This window comes from Falco punctatus (assembly GCF_963210335.1).
Source record: "Falco punctatus genome assembly, chromosome: 2".
NCBI lineage: Eukaryota > Metazoa > Chordata > Aves > Falconiformes > Falconidae > Falco > Falco punctatus.
Genome location: NC_137581.1, coordinates 86,387,982 through 86,408,270, shown reverse-complemented (window position 1 = coordinate 86,408,270; position 20,289 = coordinate 86,387,982). Strand labels below are relative to the sequence as shown.

Genomic DNA, 20,289 nt, shown 5'->3' with positions numbered 1-20,289 from the left:
GGGGCAGGGAGGGAAGCATGCCTTAAAATTAGATTTTTGTTTCTGCAACACGATTTGTTTTCTTTTAAGGACACATTTGTGTTCTACTAACATTATTTTAAGATGAAAAATTTTATCTCAGTTTAGCCCCAGACTGATTGTCTGGGGAGATGTGCCTTAGATACTACACAATGCAGACCTTTTGAAACGTTTTTGTTTTGCACTGGCTTCAGCATTCTCTACAAAGAATACTAATAGAACACATAAAAAGTCTGGTGGAAGAAAAGCCGTAAGTTTTCCTCTTTCCGTAAGTAATGTCTACGTTATACCTGTTGCAGCAAGAAATGATGGTAGTATAAGGTAATGTTTAAGCAACTAACACTCAGATAAAGCTGTAGATGCCCTATCTGTAGAACTGCTTCAATGGCAAAGCTCCATGAGGAAGTCTAGATACTTCAGACCCACTCGTTCCATAATCTTAGGCCAGAAACAGGACAAGGCCAAACAGATAATGGGAAGACCAGAATATGAATACAAATTTTCATCCTAAGATACATTGATACATTCCTGCCAAAATTCAAAGGACTTGAACAATATCCAGTAGCTTTACTTGTTAAAAGCTTTAGAGTGTCCTCTTCCTTACAGAGAGCCTGGCACCAAATCAGGTGTTTTAATACCTGAGAGGGCAGGCTAAGAAAGTACAGATAGCAGAAGTAAAAGGGCAGCCACCGACACTGAACTTTTCCACACATGACATTTCTACTTCATATTGCCAAATAACTCTCATGATTTTTCTAATGATTTAACATTAAATTAGAACCTTTATGAATTACAATCACTTGGTCATTCACAGCTATATAACAGCACAAACCAATTCTAAAGACCACACTTTACGACATGCTTTCAGTCATGACTTTGGTAGGTTAAGGGAAAACTGTTTTTGCATTCCTGACACCTTGGTTACTCAATGACATTGTCTGCAAAGGCAGGTTGTCAGTATTCAGGTCATCAGTCATAACATTTGTTTATTTTTGTTGGTCTGGTACCAGGCCAGAAAATTTCAGATCCAAGCGGTGAGATTAACACAATTCCTGGCTGGAGCATGCATGACTTTTACATACAGATGATATAAAAAGGCCAGTTTTGTGATGATGCAGCCCTCTTTCACAGAGCCTGTGATCACAAACTATAGCAGGAACACATTAAACAACTTTGTGGCTTTATAAAATCAGGCTTACAGTATAAAAATTAAAGGGAATGAAGTCTTTTACTACTAGCCAGTCTTTCCACAGTCGACACTGCATGGCTGCCTGATGACAAAGTTATAAGCAAATTTCACTTTCATCAGGTAGAGCTACAGAAAAAAATATGGTATAAATCTAAACATGACACAAAATGAATGAAACACACTTTCTGAAACTTTCAGGAATAAGTAGTATTTGGCTTTTCAAAGCATTTCACCCTAAAATCTGTATACGTATACACAATTTCAGTTTTTAAAATACCTTACATTTATTCTATATGACAGATATTCTTCAAAAGGGAAGTTCAACACGCATGTTAAACACTTAAAGCAATCAGCATCTCTCTAAAACCAGATCATTTCCACACTGCCCTGCCCTACTGTAGTCCATTAAGGTTGGTAGGATAATCTGTGCTGATTTCATTTCCCTTTTAGGAAGCTATCCTCATAATCCTGCTTTAGAAGAATAAAAAAAAGAGGGGGGCTCAAAGACAGCTTCAACTTAAAATAGTTACTAACTCATTCTACTCTTAAAGAGGTTTGGATTATTTCACTTCTCCAAAACAAGAAGATGCTGTCCAGCAGCTCAGGGTAGGTGCATCTTCTAAAAGTGCTGTCCTTTTTTATTTTACCAGACCTCTCTGTTCTTACGGGATTATATAGGCCTTGTGGATAACTTCGTAAAACAGTAGCAAAAGAACTACTTGAAACTTTCTTTACGCTACACTAAAATTGCTCTAGCATTTGTGCTGCACTCAGTGCTATTCACCTTCACAAGAACAGAAGGGTGCAACAGATAACCCATTCAATAGTCTGAGTAGTTGCAGATGCAAGCTACAAAAATGTGTTTCTTTCACCTGATATGGTACAGAGGTTTCTTTGCTTAGATGCTGCAGCAAAGGAGGAGGTGTGGTATTAAGTTAGTTCTTTCACCAATCTCCCAATTTCTATACTGTAAAGAAGTGCCAGTGGCCACATGCTTTGTAGATAGTAATAAAGAGCACGCCCAGCTGTTCATTTAGACACTTAAGAATATCAATCTGAAACACTGGTCTTTTGGTCTAACTCCCTGGGGTCTTGGAAGAGCACCATATGCCAAGACAACAGAGCAAGACAATCAAGTTATTTGTCTCCCTGCAAATCAAATGCAGTCTTGTATACAACAGGAGGTTAGACAGCAGAAAAATCTGAAGTTTAAAATAATTTGCAGTCATCCCCCTGCCAGCCACACACGCTGCCATCATATTCCCCTGAGGCCAGTAACTAACAAGACAAGTGTCTGCCCTAGACACAAGCAGCACAAAGTGACAGATTTGTACCTTTCAGAATAAAAAAAAAAGTTAAAAGTAAAAACGTTAAAATAACACTGTAATCTGATGCCTTGATTCTGAAATCATAGCGCAAGCAGTCACACTCTTTGCTTAACCAAACAGCCCAATGACTTCCTCAGATTTTTCACAAGCATTAAACAGAAACAAATCACAGCTCTAAGCATTTTCATGTCTTGGACTCAAGCATATGATTTGGGTTTTCTCTGTTTTTAGAGAAGAGGGACAGAGCTGAGAATCTTTGACATTTATACTACTGCTAAAGCACAAATCTTATTCAGAAGAGTATGTATTTTGGGTTTTGCATCATTCTTCCCTTACAGAACAGAAAACAGCTACACTTCTGGACAATTAAACACTATTACTTTATTTTGAAACAGAATTCAAATCTACCTGAAAATTAGATATAAACATACTTCTAAAATGCATGAATATGCACATTTTAAGAATAATCCTGCTAAATAGGACTGTGTATTTAAAACTTATTTTTCAGTACCTGAATGGCCAGATGAGCTGAGCAATACTGTAACAGACCTGTTAAATTAGACTACATACCACAGGCAGATTCTTTGTTCCTTCCAATTGCTGGGGAAACATGCAAATTAAGCAGTCAGATATCTACTATAAGATGGCTAGTTCCTTTGATTCAGCATCAGGTTTAAAAAACAAAGATACTTTATCTTTTTAAAAAACCCTATAATACAAAGGTCAATGACTCTTACCTTAACAACTATTTCACGTCACCAGTTTTCCATTATAGTAAACTAAATTCAGTACTGTTTAAATTCTGGGGGTTTTCTTGGCTAAAAAAAAAAAAAAAAAAAAAAAAAAGAATGTAATATTTTTAAAACAGTATTTACCTGAGAACCACAATCACAAGAATCTTGTTACCAGATTTATATAGTAGTACAGCATTTTAGCAAACTTTTCCGCCAGGTAGGATTACTAGGTTCCATTGAGGGTAGACACAAGACCTTGGATACTGGAGGCCCACTAGTTCACCATTACTGTCTACAGAGTTTAATCTATGGAGTTACTCTTAATTCAGCTACCTTATTACATATTTAGTCTCATTTTCAAGTTAATTGAAAATAAATTTCACACAAATTTGAACACTTCTAAAAGAAAATGTTCATTCAACTCTGTTCATAATTGCTCAAATACGGGATCTCTATCACTTTGGTAGTTTGTCAGGTTTCTACACTCAACCGCTCACTTTGATCAGAAGAGCAACTTTCTACATATTTGAAAAGTAAATTAACCGGACACAGACAAAATTATCTTCTAATAAGACACTGCCTTTATAATAAACAAATTTACAAGTACATGTAAGAGTAAAGACATTATTTACTTAGTTATACATGCTCAATTCAACTGAACTGATTCCAGAACAGAGACTGCACATAAAGAAAAACATACATTTAAGGTACAAGTTCAAACACTGTAGTACTGACTATCTATTTATTTATGTCAAAGTATTCACATCTATACCAAACTTATCAATGATTGAACACCATCATGAAAGAATCATAACAAGCATGCTTAAATTGGACGAGGATTTTTAATTATTTATTACAAAAAGCAACTTCTAAATTTCAAATGATTACTTTCAAATAGAAGCTGAAGAATTAAATGAAACCTCATTACTAGAATTCAAAATGACATGTTCCCCCAATTTACAGAATTGTTCATACAACTGCTTTTACCAAAATAAAATTGCACTTGCAAATGTATTTTACATTTCAACTCAGGTTTCAAATTACTAGTGTAAAACAAATACGTCTCTTTAGAGAAGACTATATAATAGAATAGACATAACCTAGGCTAGGCTGGAAGTCAGGAGAAAGACTGAACTTACTAGTAAATTCTGTAATATTAGAACTTCTGATTAAGGTGGTATTAAATGTTATTTCCAGAAAAAAAAACCAGGCAGAAGAAATCTTTAAACATCACAAGCACAAAATAATTCAGAGAAGGAAAAAAAAAAACAACCACCACACCAAAAATTACAACATAACTATACCCAAATATCAAACTTCTTATAAATTTTTTAACAGTGAGCCTGGGCTGCAGTCTACTTCCCTTCTATGCAGATACACAGAAATATGTAGTTACAAGGCAAAAGAAATATAGAACATCCAAATCCATCCATTTTTTCTCCGACATATGTTGTAACAACTGAAAACACCAAACAAACAATAGTAATAGCTAAAAAAAAGAAAGGGGGTTTGCTGATGTTGTTGAACTCTGAAAAACACTGAAAATCGAAACAAGTAAGCATTAGGCACAAAAATCCCTTAACTTCAGGAAATCAGTTTTGGAGGGAAAAAAAACCCCTCTTTATCCAGGGCAGTATTTATCAGTACAAAATGCTCAGCTATACAGAACAAACTCTGGGTGTTTCCACAAGGAAAAATTATCACATAGGAAGTCTCATCTGACTCTTTCATAATCACTTCAAACCAGCAAAAATACAGTAATTCTGAAAAAAGAATTTGCTTCTCCTTTCCTTTGAATGCTTGCTCCTCCCAATGCACTAGCACAAATGTTTAGGGACCGAATGGCAAACTGAACACTACTGAAGCTAAACTTTGATTTACAAACTCTAAATACTAGCTCAGTCTGGATCAGCTCCTTGATTCACCTCAAAACCCCATGAAACCTTGTGCTGTAATCAGATACACAACATTGAGACATAGGCCACCAGAGGCGAGAGACAGAAATGTTAGATCAAAATGTCATGATGAGATCTCATCAGGAAGATCTCAAAAGCAGACTCTCCCTTCAGGTAAGACAGAAGTGGCTATTACAAATTAAGACTATGCCATTATAAAAGCACTTCAAGTTTGATGTCATTTAGCATATTTCCTTCTGGGACACACAGGCACCTCACAGTTGCAACCAACCATGCAACCAATAGCTCTGGTTGCAACCAACGTTATCTGGTTGGTGATACCTAATGTTTTAGACATTGAAGAAAAACAGGTGACATTTCTGGAAGTCTTCTTTTCAAGATCAAATGATAAAAAACAATCAGTATCCCTGTGAAATCCAAATGATCTACATTCAAGCAAGCCAGGAACCTAAATCCTGGAGAACGACTGATTGTTCCCAGCTTCCCTGAAAACCTTCCTGATTCTTCATATTCTTTTTTATTTGGAAGAATTACAAAGAGTTCTTAGCCTTGATCACAGGAAAAACAAAGCTATGGGTCCAAATGACCCAAATAACAGGGCAAACAATGCGAAATGCCTATACTGTGCTTGAATAACGCTAGTATTTTAATATGAGATGCACAGGAATTATATGAATTTATTCTGGTGTCACGAAAGAATTCAAACACACACCTAAAAAGAAGTCTGCAATCCTCACAGATCCCTCCTGAAAAGTTATTCAGCAGAATGTTTTACAATTACATTAATATATTCAGGAGTTATTCATCTTAGAATATCTGTGACTCACTTCATAAAACTAACACAAATTACATGTACTCAAATACATGCATAATAATGGCCTATAATTCAATCTTGAGGTTTACACCTTAGTAAACTCATTTAATGTTTAAGCATTTTTTTCATAGCTAGCAATGTAACTAACCATTAAAGTACCCCTAGTTAAATACTGTTTAATACAAATGCAATACAACTATTTTACTGCTTTTTATGAACACACTCCTGAAATAACCACAATACTTTCAGAATATTGCAAAACATCTAGCAATTTTTTAGAGTACCTATCTAATGGATAGTCTTTCTAGTAGCATTCTGTCATGCTATACATACTACCAGGTAAACAAGCAACTTAAGATGCCCATACTACATAACAGGGGATCATTGCTACTCACGAACAAATAATCCAAAACATCGAGTTCTTCTAATTGTTTGACATTTCTTCTAGTTTGGTAAAAAAATTAAATTTTACAATTATGTAACATGTTTACATAATTCACAAATTTCACTATACAAAGAAATAGCTTGCCCTACAAGTATACCATACACTTGCTGCAAAACCAAAACAAACTCCCAAAAAAACCAAAGTGCAGTAGAAAAAAAAACAACAAACAGACAAAAGAAAGGCTTAAGCAAGTCCAAATGCATTCCCCCTAAACATGTAGAGTTTTCATTTTCTGAACAGACTAAATAGCCTGTACCATAAATAGTTTCATTTAAAAATTAGTGCGGCTTGCATAAGCACATGGCAGTCATCTTAACCGTTTTTACTGATGGCAATTCAACCAACGGTGACACAAGTAGTATATAAACATGTTCCACTCAGAAAGCAGCATTTAGAGTCTAATTCAAAATATCAGTAGCTTTTACTGTAATCTACTACTAAAAAGTTTAAACTCAAATATTCTACAAATGGACAAGTGGATACAGTAAACTAATGATTATAGGCAGGCAAATTTATTCAGAGTAGCCCCAAAGCAGAAATTTGCCACTGTCATGAGACCAAAACTTTTACTGTGAGACACGTTTGTACTTTCTTCAATCTGTGTTCTATCACATAATAAAAACATAACAAAAAGAGATACTAAAATGTTATGTCATGACTACTTTTTTCCCTCCTGAATGAAAGACTATGAATCAAAGAAAAATACTAAAACCTTCTCTCTTTTTTTTTTTCCCCCGCCTCTTTTTTTGGCCCTCTAAGTATTTATGAAACCCTTACCTTTTGGACCTTTCAAAACCCAAAAGACACTGAAAGAACTTTTCAGACTTCTTTTAGAGAAAGACGGACTAAACAATGATCTATGATGTAGATTTTAACAGGGAAGAAGGAGGGGTGGGGGACAAGACAGAAGGGGAAAAGACTGGGGGTTTTTTCTAGTTTGGTTTTGTGGGCTTTTTTTAACTGAATTCAGAGAAGAATAGAGCCGAACAGCTTTTGAAATTTTCCTGCCAGTTCCCTAACACCACTTCCCTTTCATCCAGTTCTTAGAGGTATGAAGTCTGTGAACAACAATCCACACAGGGACTGCTTCAGTGAGTCCAAGACTAGCAATAAAAAGCTCTGTCCACCTTCCTCAACCACCAGAAGAGTAAGCGGAATGATCTTCTCTTTGAGAAGATATGGATTCCTTAAAAGGTGAGAGAAGTAGGAGCTCTCCCCTCCCCTTTTCTGTTGTTTCTAGGAGGGGAATTCTCTATCAGACTGGAAACACCAGTCCACTAATGCTGTGTTTTGACCTCTTACTAAGCAGATGTACATGAGAACAAACTGCATCAGGACTTCTGAAAATTAGAAGTCCAGAACTGGACTGTACAAATAGGAAACAAACAACACATGCCTCCATGCTCTGATGACATCTTGGTAACATATGCTCTTAGGAGACCTGTCATATATTTTTGCTACAACTTTTGCAGAAAGTGGTTTCAGTTAGGGAAAAGCAGCTTTCAAGTGACTGGGTGTTGCTCCAGAAACGGAAGTCCTGTTCATCACAGTACCAGCAATGTCTGTGTTGTTGGTACTAGCACCTCGCTGAGTAACAATAGGAAAGATCAGTGAAGATCCCTCAATGTCCACATTACTATAAGAAGCTGTCAACCAGTTAATGGTACTAAAAATATCAAGGCCTCCTGTACAGAGCTGCTGAGAGCAATTTTCGTGTTTGTCTTTGAAAAAACTTAAAGCTGTCCTCTACAGAAGCCACTAATTCATCTCCTTCTCATAGACCCCTGCTTCCTAGATGAATGAACTCTATTTCAACACTTGCGTGAGTTTTTTACTTTTTTTTAAATATAGTAGATAATTTCTGAAGACAGATTGCAAAAGCTGATCTTATTTCAGTCTCTCTTAGGCCTAAGGCTACCTTCAGCCTCATTTACCTCAACTCCCGAATCTGGAAAAGGACTGGCAGGTAGGACATTTACTTGACTTGGAACTTTCTCTAAAGCAAAAACATTTACTGTATCTAGAGAAAGGGCTTCAAAAGCAGGGGCAGATTTCATTTAAGGGGGTCTACATTCTGCCATTTATAAACTTAACTCTGCTGCAACAGATATCGTAGAAACTGCTTTCCCTTTCTCTTCCTTTAAACTGGATATTCCAAGTAAATAGTAAAAGAATATATTTATTACAGAAAGTGCTAATAAGCTCAAACCAACATAGAAGGAAACTGGATGTGAACAGGGACTTACCTCACAGTCACCACCTGCTACTGAAACCAGTACACATTGAAGGCTAACATCTTCAGTATAAAAGCAAGAGAAAGTACAAAACTGTATACATCATCCTGCACAATTATTCAAAAAACTAATAACACATGAAGCATTTTCAGACCAACAGTGAGATCTGTTTTGAAACACCTGTATAAAACATTGATGCTCATGAAAGAAGGAACACCAAACAAGGTTTTATAACCACATTTTCAAAATGCTGTCCTAACAGCAGGAAACCAGGCAGAGATCCGAACTAAAGTAACTCTTACCCCATGGTATCCATTTGAAACTTACAAATGAATTGCAAAACCCACGCTCATCTAAAAAAGCACTGACAAATATGTCTCTTTCTGAACACAATTTCATATGAGTGTTCTGAGTTCAGTTACACTTACTCAGCAATTCCAAGATTATTCAAGTCACATCTGTACACTACCAGATCACCTAGCAACTAAAACCCGATTTGTACCAGAAAAGGGCATATAGTGAGTGGCATTTCAGCAGAACTACCCAGAAAATAATAGTTTTTACCACCTTCAGGTCAGAGCTAAGAAGAAAAATGGTACTTGATGTAGAAAAGCTTGCTAGTAGAAATTTATCCTAACAACATTTTTTGATCAAGTATGAAGCAACTGAGTGAAATTGTGCCAAATTAACACTTTGCCTTATCTGGACATGCAATTTCTGATCTGACATCAACAGGATTACAATGAAAATTACTATTCCGTCAAGATAATCTTAAGAATTTAATGAAAGAAGGGCAGCAGATACATTTCAACAGCAATACTCTACAAAAGACCTAGCACCTGTCTTACTACTTCTGCAAGCTGATCTTCAAGAACATCAACATGAAACCCAAGTTCTACATTTCCTTCATAACTTGCACAACGTCCAGGTAAAAAAAAAAAAACACCTCTACCACCACTATCAAACCCAAACCCAACAACCAACCAAAACCCAACAACCCCCTCTACTTGCTCTGAACTGTTATTGATCCCATGCCCAATGCCAAAACCCAAAGAAAACAAGACCATTACTCTTTCAAGTGTTAGGAATAAATGTCCACAGCTTGAGTCAAGCCAAAGTACATAAAGCTCCCACAGAACAATAAGAATTATACTTCAAGGTTTATACAAATGTAACAATTGCTATGACATACATAGAACAAAACAAGCCTTTCACCAGCTGTATTCAGGAAGTTGTGACATTGTAAACCAGTACAAATTGTTCAAACAGATGTGACTTCAGGACAAATTACCTCAGAGCATAACCAAGGAAGGGAAAGTTGCAGTGAGATTGAAATACTAGCACTGCTGTGGATCTTGTTATCGAATCTGATAAACAATCAAGGCATCCAATTTTTTTCTGCCACAACATCCAAGAAAATACTGACAGTATCATTTTTTTTTCTAAAAGTATCCCTAGAACCACCATGATTTCACAGAAATTGATCCACTTTTCAAATTAATATACATTTTGTGGATATGCAATTTGATTTGAAAACATACTGCATCTAGAACATGACTGGTTTAACATAATCTGATGAAAGGTGTTTTTAAGAAAACATTCTTAATTATCCACCAGCAAGCCCACATGCAGGTAGGTAAACATCTATAATTAAGCTCTGACAATCAGGTTGCTGAATACTATTATAGCAGAAGGACCTTTATCTCTATTCTTTGTTCTTTATCTTCACTCTGCTTACAAAGCCACCCTGCTTTATACAACCCTCTGAAAAGAGCAAAGGGAGAAATAGTTTTCCTTACAATAGAGCTAGGTTAGGAAGAAACCTGGTAATGCACTGAAGGTGTTTTTAAAACACCACTACTTTAAATTCAGGCCCTGAATAAAACAAACCCCACCTGGAATTCGAGAACTAATGCTTATTGAGAACACAAAGCTGTATATAACCTTACAGAGATTTTCCACTTTTATACTGTAGTGCTATGCTGGCTGTTATGAAAGAGTACTTGAAGAACATTCAATGTAGTAATCAATGGGGTGTAAGAATACTGAAATGGTAATTCCAGTCCGACATTAAGCTGAGACAGACACAGAGTGTGATCTATCCAGCATAATTAATCTTCAAAAAGAGAAAAAGAACAAGGAAAAACCCAACCATTAAGAACTTGCTGCCCATCTTGATCAGTCTGGTTTATTAGTGGTATTGTAACTTTGTTTCACCGTCTTGTACATACTGAATTTTGCCAGATGTATTTCAGCTTCTCATGTTGATAAAAAGGTATTAGTGATGTTTTTTCTGGTAGTTGTGCACATGAGTCTCCTGGATACTAATACCACAGTGCCACCTTTTCAGCACTGACTGACACACCACCAAAGTCACTGACCAATTATCCACCTCATACAGAGTAAGAGATACGTGGAACGGATACTCAGTACCACAGAACCATCTGCACTTTCAGGTCAGATTTACATCATTTGTCTGAAGCTGCAGAGACAAATTTGCATAGTATTACTAGCATATGCACAAATTGAAAGCCTTTCAAAGGACAACTTCGATACTTCAAGGTTTGGCAGAGTACAAGAACCTATTCTAGAATGTTTTCAACCAACACCTTCAACATTTGCATACATGAGTCTAAACAAGTATTTCAAAACTCTCATCCTTCCATTTAGAAAGAATGCTCCACACATGTGAATTGGCACCATGACATCACCACACATTCAATCTCAACAAAACGATTCCTGGTCTTTCACAAGAACATGACAGCTGATATCACCCTTCAGACAACATTTTAGTCTACTGTGCCCATAGAGAAAAAACATTTTACAGAAAATGTACATTATATAGATAACTGAAGGAGAGCTCCAACTTGCAAAAAGGGCCAAATAATACCAGAAATGTTTGGCAGGGATTTGAAAGTAATATCCTAATATCAGTTTATTGCACTGGGCAGCACCACCAATTTCCAGTTTAGCTTTATTTTTCTGTTTCAGTAAAACAGTAATAGGGACAGGAAAAAATATTGCAAAACCACAAGTCACATATTTCTACCTTGTAACTTAAAAACACTTGCAAAGTAGTCCAAAACGTGCTTACGAAAAAGTTTGAGGCTTTGCATAAACTCTCTCTTAGTTTCACTCTCCATGTGTCACCTGCCTTTTAAATGTACCATGTAACAAAAATAACTTTTTCACTGCAAATACCTTTACTTCCATTCATGTGGGCAACATAGGTACACACACACACCAGGCACTGCACCTACTTCAGCTCACAGCAGTGGAAAGAGCAATCTACAGACACTCCTAGAACAAAATGTCATACTATAGTTGAGTTGAATGACTACACATACATAAGAGACTTGACATTATCCAAACTTTATTAGATTTGATAATTTACTTAATGTTTGGATCATCGCTAAAATACTTTTTGCGTTAAAGAAGTAAATCAAAGCCTTTTGCTTGTATTGTTAGCAATTTTGCTACAACATTGCCACTGTAAAAGTAAAAAGCTGAACTATCATTCCACTTGAGGATACAGCTCTTTGAAAAATAACTCAATAAAACATCTTAAGTTGCGTATTTATTACGTATTGCAGTACATTAAAAAACCTAACTCTGACCCTAACCAAGAATACTTCTGCAGGTCATACTTTCAGGCTACTTATGCTATTTAAAATAACATACAAAATGAATCATCACAGGTTTAAAGTCAGGAGAAGGTATCTACAGACCAGTGCAACCAAAAACTTAACTTCATTTAAGTACTACATGATTTTTGAAGGGGGACAGAAACAGACAAGCTAGTACCAGATAACCTTAAGAATCACATTAATGTATTATTCTCTTGGATGACATGAAAGAAACCCTTTACCACTAGGTTTATCATTTACCATTACTCCTTTGCAACTCAATGGACAGACATCAGCACAGAAATACCACCAAAGTTGGGTGGAAAAGAGGACACACTTTCACAACACCTATTCAACCCATCTTGTCTTCATCAAGATAACAACTAATGGAAGGAAAAAGGAGCCTCGATGAGATCCAGGAAACAACAAGAGAGTGGACACAGAACTCACAATACCCTCTTTACATTTAACTGTAATCACTTACACTAAAGGTTATGACCCAAGCCAGATAAAAATACATCATAAAAGTATAGTTTCAAAATAAGCATCAATCACACCCAACTCACTGTACCTAAACGATTTAAGGTTAAAGGCAGACTTAAATGCTGTCTTTATTATCCTTTACTAATGCGTGTAAAATGTGATACGTTAGTAATTTTATGGATGAACTGAGACAGTCTATGTATACATTAATAGAGGCTGTTACGGCATTTTTCAGATTGCTGTTATCAACTGACACCATTCACAAGACAGGACAAAGGGCAGGCTTTAACAAATGTTGTGAAATACTTTATTTTTAAGAAGCCTGTTCCTCTCTCAGTACTAAGAGGAAATGAATTTAACATTTCTTCTTTTTAAATGAAATATGTTAACTGAAAATATACTTGAGAAGGGGCAGAAGAAAGTACTGCTCTTCTCACACATCTGGGAAAACAAAGCTATCAGAACAGACACTGACCTTCAACCATGAAGGCTTTACCTGTAAGTTTTAGGAGTTCTTTGATACTAAGCCCTCTGAAATCAGAACTGGTCAAGTGGACCTACTACAGAACATAAGCCTATAAACAACTACGACTCAATTTTATGCCAGTGAACACCAGCACTAAAAATAACAGATGCCTATCAATACATCAGCAGAACTGGGTTGGCCTATCCACTCTCAGTATTTATTTAGAATGGATGAAGAGAGAGAAAGGAAAGCTACCCTACAACATTAAGCTGAAAAATCTTGAAATGTAATTATAAAAGCATTACAAATAGCCATCTTTTTAGTCAGTTTGTTTATTTAGCTAATATTTACTGTATTCATCAGCTATAAAGATATTAACAGACTACCAACAGCATCTTCACATTAGTTACCACTGAAACCTTCTAAGACAGTTTAAGCATATTTGCCTGAACGTAGTGTCTTGCTCAAAGTTTTTCAATTAACTTCCAGTGTGGCATACCTGGGACATTCCATTTTTTTTGGTGACAGGGATTCCCTAGCAAACTCCAAAATATAGTTAGTGTCAAGCCATGTAAGCAATTGCTTTCATCTCCCTGCTTTCTCCTTGCTAAAGCAAGGGAAAGAGCAGCCAACATCACGTTACACATCATGTTTGAATGAGGGGAAAACACACCAACTGCATAGTCAAATGCTAACACTGGAACAGTATCAAACCATAAATAAGAGTAGCATCCTTCCACCATATTCACCGACATTAAAAAACAAACCAAAAGAAAATCCGAGCTGTTCTTGCCGGCAGCCAACACAAGCAATCGGTAAGATCTCAAACCTGACCCGAAGACAAGACTCTGGCCAGAGCACAACTAAGGCCTCGCTACCTTTGGGGGCCTTCTATCTCCAGAGCCAAGCCACAACAGCAGCAGCATCATACTGCAGACAACACGTCAAAGAGGCAGCGGCAGCTCTTTCACCTGTGAAATTATTTGCTGCTTTTATTTTTCACACAGCAAGGGCTGCATCTGTGGCCCAGCAGACACCGCAGCCGCTGCCGATCGGCCGCCCGCACGGGATCCCCGGGCAGCCAACCCGCCCCCCTCTCCCGAAGGGCTCCAGAAACAAACCCCAAAGTTTTCTCCGCTCGGTGCGTGGGAGTGCGGCAGCAAAACAAGCGGCAGGATCAACACGGGCAGCCTCCCGTCACCACACCCCCGCCCCCGCGCAGCCCGCGCCCGGCGGAGCCCCCCACCCCGCTCCCGGGGCAGCCCGTCTCCCCCCGCACCGCCGACGGGGCGGCCGCCGGCTCCAGCCCGCTCCCACCCCGCCTCTCCCTCGGCCGGGGGGGTTAGGGGTCACCCCAACGGGGCTGGGGGGGGGGCACGGAGGTGTCACCCCCCTACTCCGCCCGGAGCCTCCCTCCCTGACGGGGCGCCCCCGGCAGCGGGGCAGCCCTGCCCGCCCCCGAATACCTCCCCCTCGCCCGTGTCCCCGTCCCGTCCCCCCTCCCCCGCCCCGGGGCCTGCCCCCTCACCGTGCTGCGCTGGGGGCTCGGCTTCAGCGGCGGCGGCTGCATGCCCACCCGCCCGCCCGGCCCCTCGGCTCTGCCCCGGGCCTCCGGGACGGCGACCGTACCGGGGGAGCGGGGGGACACACGGGAGGCGCCCCGCGCGGGCCCCCCCGCTCCTCCTGGGCACGAACCGGTTGGGGGGGGAGGAGGGGGGAGAGAGGCGGGTGCCCCCCCCGGTGAGGGCGCGCGGAGGCGCGGGGCGGGGGGGGGCGTTCGCCGGGCGGCACCGGCTTTCCGCGAGAGGGGAGGGGGGAGAGGGGGAGGGGGCCCGGAGCGCGCCGCGCGGCCGGGAAGCGCTTCCGGGATAGGCGGGACGCGCCGCACGCTCAGTGCGGGGCGCTGAGGCCGCCGGGCGCGCGGCGGGGGGAGGGGCCCGGCCTGCGCCGACCAGGCTCCGACATGGCGCGGCCCGCGCGCCGGCCGCCCCCACACCCTCGCGAGATTTGGCGGCGCGGGGCGGGGCGGGGGTTTGAACGCGCGCGGTAGCGGACGGTAGCGGGGGCAGTGCGGGCGGCGGTGCGGGGCGGGGGGGCGCTCGGCCGGGGGACCCCTTGTATCCCCGTCCCCCACGGCGTCCCGGGGCCTTTGGGGGCCGCGAGGGCTGGCTGCCGGCCCCGGGGGCTGGTGAGGGCGCTGCCAGCCGTATGTGGTGCACGAGCGGCGCGCCAGAGGGGTGCGTGGCAGCGCCCACGCGAGCGGTGACCGCGGGCGGGCCGCCGTGCTGCGGCGCAGCCTGGCGGGGACGGAGGAGACGTCGGGCTGCCGGGCCGGCACCCGCGGCCCCGGAGCCGGAGGCAGCGGGCGGGCGGGAGGGGCCCGCCCTGAGGGTGAGGGCTTCCTGCCCTGGGCAGGTTAGGTGCTTCCCCGAGCATGGGTAGGTGCTTAGCGAAACTTGGGCGTTGTATATTCTGGATATTGACAGCAACAGTAAGGTGTGTGGAAGCAAAGTGCACAGCACAGTGCTTAACTCGAGTAGAAGGGGATCACTACCGGCGTAAAAATGCCCATGTGCTGCGCTCCTGCCCGGAGCTGTCATCACCCTGTGCCGTTATAAGCAGTGGTTTTGTGTCCCTTGCTTGCAGGACAGGCTTCAGGCAGTTGTAATGATACAGATTGATCCAATGTGGACTTTTCATTGACGTCAGCAGAGGCTGTGATCTTCGCGTTGAGGCAGAGCCTTGCAGACGGTTTAGTGGGTGTACACTGATTTTTCATCCACAGGCTGGGCCTTAGTTTGAGATTGTGTTCTTCTGTTTGAATGCTGGTGTAAGCTGGTCTAAAGCATCTCCTCCCAAGTAAAGACCATGATTTGTATTTTGGGGTGTGTGTGTGTGGATGTGTGTGTTCAAATACTATTTTTTTTTTCTAGCTAGCATCTGTCTTGCGTAGATTTTATTTTTTTTTCTTCTTACTTACTGGTCTTCATCAGAGCCACAGAAACACTATTGCACTGAAATTAATCAAAGCAGATGCAGAGTTCCTCTAATGACCTATCTCACTCTGGTAGAGAGCTGGGAGGTGCAGGCATGAAGGGGTGAAAAGAGGGGGCATGTATCTTGTAGTGCCATTACTCACTCATCCATGTTATCTTCTGTATGTGGAGGCCTTGGCTCCTGTGTCAGAAGTTGCATGAATTTAATTAAGGAATTCCTGTATTCCAATCCCTGTATTGGAAACAAGCCAAACCTGACTGGCATTTCTGGAGAGGCAAGTTGCAAAACCAGAAGTAAACAGGATCTTGCTGCATCAATGCTGTTTTCTAACAGATACTGATTCTTATCCTGTGATTGGAATTAATATCAAGATGCCAAATACACATTCCTCAGAAAAAATCCATAATTTCCAAATACAAGTATGTGCTTTTGGACCCAATGAATAGTTCCAGTAGCTCTATCTAGTCTCCCACTTTCTTAAAACGTAAGGAACGGCCCTTTTTGTATAGTTGTTGATCCTTATGCACATTAGAGTCTCTGTGCTGTGCCCTGAATTACACATACTGGCTCTGGCTTGTTCAGCATTTTTTATGATGTCTAGCTACTATCTTCATTCATTCTGTCATTTGTTGCTTCCAGATCTTTCAAATTTAACATCCGAGACAAACCTTTCCCTCTACTGTTTCTCACTGACTCTTGGTAAACTCCCTGTACTACAGCTCCAGCATGTCTCGGCTAACCAGTATAGTACATTCATCATACAAGTGAGCTCCATGGCTCCATCTCAGCTTGGCAGCAACCAATCCTTTATCTTTGTTTGGAAATGATGCTTTTCCTCTGCAATGGACTGCCGTGGTGGACTGTCATCTAGCAATTGGTTGATTTATCTGCACCCATCCCACTTTCAAAGCAGGAGTGTTCTAACAGAAATTGCAGAGACTTTGTATTTTTCATCTGCCTGTAGCTAGTCATAGGTTTGAGAGCAGGATTATGCTACTGGCAAATTAATCAGTCTTGAAACTTCACAATTAATCGTAGCAAAGCCAGTGCTCTGTTCAAGAATTTAGAAAAAATATCCTTATGGGTATTAGGTGCCTGATTACCCTAGAAATCAAAGATTGTATATGTTTTAACTTTGCTGAAGAAATCTATGAAAGGAGTTCATTTTATTGCTCATTCAGTTCTTTTGTCTCCTCTTACCCGTATGACAGCTACAGCAATTGATTATATGGAAAAGTAATATTAGGATTTAATGTATTTTTAGCTGCTTCTAATGGGTTTTAGCAGCTGGAAACCAGGAGAGCTGGCACTGAGTAATCAGGGCAGTTCTTAGACAGCTGTGTGAGAACCAGTGTATCAAGGCTCTGAAATACATCACCATTTTCTGTATTTTAAAAAATGCAATATATGCAATGAAAAATTTGAAAACTAGCCCTCAATACTTGCAGCTCAGACAGTAACTTAAAGTAGAATCGTATTCATTGTTAAATCCCTTTCTGTAATAACTTCTAGATGAAAATGCCCCTGGGTTTTGCGTGATCTTTTTTTCCCCCTAATTTAATGTTTATGGCAGTTATTACTACCCATCTTTGAAAGGCCTCAGGTTGGGATTGAAATTCCCGGCTACATTCATTTTTAGGCAGAAAAAAATGTACTTTTTTCTGCTCCCCTTTTTGCTTTGTGAACAGCAACCTAAGAGACCCATTTTCCTGTTTTGGAAGAACACAATTTTCTGCATGTTTGTGCCTAAGAACTGCAGCCAGAAAAGTATCTTGATAAAGCAACCCTCTAGTATTCCACATGTTTTCTGTCTGAATAGTTCCTATACTGAGCTGGTTCCATTTACCAATCAAAACCATAACTTTTCAATGTAAGCACTATAAACTGAGTCTTGATTCTAAAAAGTCAAAACTGAGTTCTTTCTCTTTGTTACACTGTGGTCAGTAATGTGTGTCTTGTCACTGAAATATGCCTAGTGGTTTTATTTGGTGATGCATAAAGTAGAACTCAGTATGCATCCATTGGTCACAGATTTTGTTACAAAAAATAGTAACATTTTTTTGGTCTTTGTGTACTTAATGAGCATCATTATCAAAAAGCCAGGAATGTGTGTCTAGAGTAAGGAAATACCATTTTTTCATATCATTTTCTATATGAAAGGAAATTGACCTGGGATGAAGTCTAAGCAGAGTCATCTATAGGCCTGTAGTAGTATCTTGTGTTGGTGTGAGATCCTGCTGACTCCTGTGATAGTCTACTTGTGTCAAGAAGTTGCAGACTTAAGGATCTAAGCAGAGTTATTTAGATGGAAGCCTATAGAACCAGAGCTCACAGTGAAGGATATCTTTTTCTATAACAACTTTAATTCTGCCTATAGGATTTAGTCCTGATATGTCAGTTTGAACTTCTCAAATTGTCCAGCTATTCTGTAATAAATCCTGTGTCATGGGTTTATGAGAACACCTCAATTCTCTGTCTTTAATTACATTTTAAGGAATGTATCCTTGGCCTTTCCTCATCTGAAGGTGAATTCTGTGCCCTGAAAAACAATTTCTAGAGCACAATTCATCTACTAGATTCCAAATTTAGTCAAAATGTTTTGGACCTATGCATCACCCTTTGTAGTTTTCCTTTTGCAGTAAAGCGGTTTTGACTCTACTTAGGTACCCTAAGTATTTTTCCATTTCAAACTGGTGTCAGCCACATGACTCTGAGAGAATAGTATAAAATGTTTATTGTTTTAATAGGGATCACAGATCAACTAGTTGAGGTAAAAATGAAGACATCTTGGAACTTACGAGTATGCACAAGTTGAGAAGTGAAGATAAATCTCAGAGAAAATGGAAAAGATTCCTGAGAGCACTCAAAAAATATTACTACTTTGTCCTAAGATGGAATCTCTTCTACCTTATGAAGTGTAGATCTAAGCAACTGTCAGTGATTACATCCTCTGAAGGGCTACCTAACACAGTTTGGGGAACCTGTTGGTTATGTACAAGTGTACATAATTATGTACATGGTGCCCGGTAAATGAGAAGGTGGTATCCCTCACTATTAGCTGTTCTGTGTCTGGTGTTCTCCACTTCAGAAGTACAACACTATGATCACATCTGTATACACCAGAATGTTTTCAAGGTGTCAAGGTGTGCCTTTGTGTTCTCAAGTTCTGGGAGTGAGCTGAGTGAGCAGGGACAGAACTCGGCTGCTGCTTTTGTCTTTTGACAAAGTACGATGCAGACACTGGGAAGAGCAGTAGAGCTCACGCCAGCATGCACTGTTTAGTTGGCTTTCACTCTCCTTGAACAAAAGCTATGGAGCAGTCCCCATTTTTCTGTTTGCAATTTCCATAGCTGTTTGCCGCTTTACAAATTTCTAGCCTGTGACTTGGAAGAACTAGATGCTACATGTAAGAAATACAGGTCTCTATAAGCATGCTTAAAAAGTTATGAAAAGTTTCAAGTGTTCCTTTGCAGAGTCTTAACTGCTGCAGGCCTGGCATAGTCATTGTCACTAGAGCTACATGGTGCTGAAAGACTGATGAAACAAATCGGTAATAACATGTACAGTAGGTGTTATGGCATGTTTTCTGAATTTTTGAGTAGGATATGTAGTGTGAGAGAAGTGAGAAGATATGCTTGCATGTATGCCTTTATGCATTTTTGTTGTTAGGATTCAAAGGCTTTAATAATACAACTCAAGGAAGATTTGTGATTTTATTTTTTTTTCTAAAGCAACATGAAGACCGTATTAATATTTTGGATTTTTATATATATAATTTATATAATTCAATATATATAATTGATTCATGTGGGGGCAATTTTCATTACAAGTAACTTTGATGCTCTGGTCAATTCCAGTTTCTAAATACCCAGAGTTTCCCTGTGGTAGCAGGAATTTAAATTAATGATGTCATTTGCTCCTTCTGTGCCAGTGCTATTGTGTGGGACTACTGTATTCTATAAAATTAGCTGTAGTTTTTAATCTTAGGTGTGGCTGTACTTCCGCAGTGGACACAATGACTGTGGTGTAAATCCATTTT

General features: G+C 40.0%; 1 protein-coding gene across 6 annotated transcripts in view; it reads right to left on the bottom strand.

Moving 5' to 3' along the window:
- The window catches only part of TAB3 (TGF-beta activated kinase 1 (MAP3K7) binding protein 3), a 48,002-nt gene extending 32,760 nt beyond the window's left edge, over positions 1-15,242 (bottom strand). The window contains exons 1-2 of one of the 6 annotated variants that reach the window (XR_013926394.1): positions 14,782-15,242; positions 3,273-3,353 (exon numbers count right to left, since the gene is read on the bottom strand). The gene's annotated coding sequence lies outside the window, so the exon portion shown is untranslated. Of the gene's footprint in view, positions 1-3,272; positions 3,354-14,131; positions 14,225-14,781 lie in introns of all 6 variants that reach the window. The other 5 variants (XM_080377624.1, XM_080377625.1, XM_080377623.1 and 2 more) reach the window with 5 other exon arrangements.
- Positions 15,243-20,289: the final 5,047 nt, after the last annotated feature.